A 2,200-nucleotide genomic window follows, 5' to 3' on the forward strand; every position below is an offset into this window, starting at 1 on the left:
ATTACAGGCGTGAGCCACTGAGCCTGGCACTAATATTTTGAAATTAAAAAAACCCCAAAAACCTCCTTTTACCCTCAATGAATCCCCAACAATAAAAAACCAAAAGCAAACAAACAAAAAAACTCCTCCACCTAAAATTTTCCCATGGAGGAATTTATTTAATTAATACTTTCATGATTTTATCTGATGTCACATAAATCAAATTAAAATTACACTGATTTTCAAATTGAAAAACATATGAATTTTCCAGCTCCATTCATGTAAATGTAAAAGGGGTAAAGTCTCCATCTTTTTTAAGGCTGCATAATATTCCATGGTATACATATACCACAATTTATTAATCCATTCATGGGTCAATGGGCACTTTGAGCTTCTTCTATGACTTGGCAATTATGAATTGAGCTGCAATGAACAATTTGGTGCAAATATCTTTGTTGCCAAGTGATTTTTGATCATCTGGGTATATACCAAGTAGAGGAATTGCAGGATCAAATGGCAGGTTTACTTTTAGATTCCTGAGTGTTCTCCAAACTTCTTTCCAAAAGGAACATATTAGCTTGCATTCCCACCTGCAGTGTAAAAGTGTTCCCTTTTCTCCACATCCACGCCAACATCTGTAGTTTTGGGATTTTGTTATGTGGGCTACTCTTACTGGAGTTAGATGGTATCTCAAGGTGTTTTTTTTTTTTTTTTGCAGGTTTTGGCTGGGGCTGGGTTTGAACCCGCCACCTCCAGCATATGGGGCTGGCACCCTACTCCTTTGAGCCCCAGGCACTATCCTCAGGGTGGTTTTGATTTGCATTTCTCTCATGATTAAAGATGATGAGCATTTTTTCTTTATGTTTACATGGATGGAGCTGGAAAATATTCTTCTTAGTAAAGTATCTCAAGAATGGAAGAAAAAGTATCCAATGTACTCAATACTTTTATGAAACCAATTTATTATTACTCACATTTTCTTATGAAAGATAGATCACAACTATAGCCTAGGATGAAGGAGAGAAGTAGAGGGGGATGGGAAGGGAGGGGGAGGTTAGATATCGAGAGGGTAAACGGTGGGACCACACCTATGGAGCATACTGTAAGGGTACAAGTCAAATCTACCAAGTATAGAACATAAATGTCTTAACACAGAGTTCTTGTTTGTTTTTGTTTTTAGCAGGCTGGGGCTGGGTTCGAACCCACCAGCCCTAGTGCATGTGGCCAGTGCCCTACCCACTGAGCTATGGGCACCACCCTAAATGTCTTAATACAATAATTAAGTTAATGAGGTGAAAGCTATATTAATTAGTTTAATGTAACCATTCCAAATTGAATTAAAAAATCAACACATTGTATTCCACAAAAGCATAAATGTATTCATAATATATTTGTATATGACTTAATAAAAGGAAAAAAACAGAAAAACACATGAATTGAAATTTTTATTAAAATTCAATTGCCATCCATCAAATTCCAATTTCAATACTTTTTGTGGCAAACTTTGTTATCACTTTATTTTTAGAAATTGCCACAGCAACTTTAATCTTTAGCAGCCACCACCTTGATCAGTCAGCAGTGATCAACACGGGGCAAGACCCTCTACCAGGAAGAAGATTATGACTCACCAAAGGCTCAGATGATGGTTAGCATTTTTTTAACAATATATATTTTTACTTTTTAATTTAAGGATATTATGGAGGTTTGAATTACATAGTTTGCTTTTGTATATTTTAAGTCAAAGTTATGGGTGTGTCCTTTACCCAGAAAGTATGCAATGTATCCATTTCGTGAATTGTGTGGTTTGTGAATTATATATTGCAATAAAAATGTTATAAAACTTCAAAAAATTTCAGGGCACAGCCTAGGAAGGTAATGCATTGGACAAATGTTCATAAACCTAAGTAAAATATTTTTAAAGAAATAAAGACAAATATTTGGGCAAGAAAAACAATTAGAGTTCTTGTGTCAGAGAAGTATGGAAAGCAAGGGAAAAATATTATTTTTCCCTCTGTCAGGTTGCAATTTCTTATATTAGAAGTTATTAGTTTTTAAAAAATTTTTTATTAAATCATAACTGTATACATTAATGCATTTATGGGGTACAATGTGCTGATTATTTTTATTTTTTTATTTTTTGAGACAAAGCCTCAAGCTGTCCCCCTGGGTAAGAGTACTATGGTATCGCAGCTCACAGCAACCTCCAACTCCTGGGCTCAAG

At 35.0% G+C, this 2,200-nt stretch overlaps 1 protein-coding gene across 5 annotated transcripts in view; it reads left to right on the forward strand.

Annotated features, from left to right (window-relative positions):
* CARD8 (caspase recruitment domain family member 8) overlaps nucleotides 1-2,200 on the forward strand; it is a 51,199-nt gene that overhangs the window by 9,076 nt on the left and 39,923 nt on the right. Inside the window, exon 1 of one of the 5 annotated variants that reach the window (XM_023507933.1) lies at nucleotides 1,510-1,624. The exons of the other annotated variants lie outside the window; for them this stretch is intronic. The gene's annotated coding sequence lies outside the window, so the exon portion shown is untranslated. Of the gene's footprint in view, nucleotides 1-1,509; nucleotides 1,625-2,200 lie in introns of those variants that run through there. 5 annotated transcript variants of the gene reach the window in all.

Source organism: Otolemur garnettii, unplaced genomic scaffold (genome assembly GCF_000181295.1).
Source record: "Otolemur garnettii isolate 467f Iridium unplaced genomic scaffold, OtoGar3 scaffold00211, whole genome shotgun sequence".
Lineage (NCBI taxonomy): Eukaryota > Metazoa > Chordata > Mammalia > Primates > Galagidae > Otolemur > Otolemur garnettii.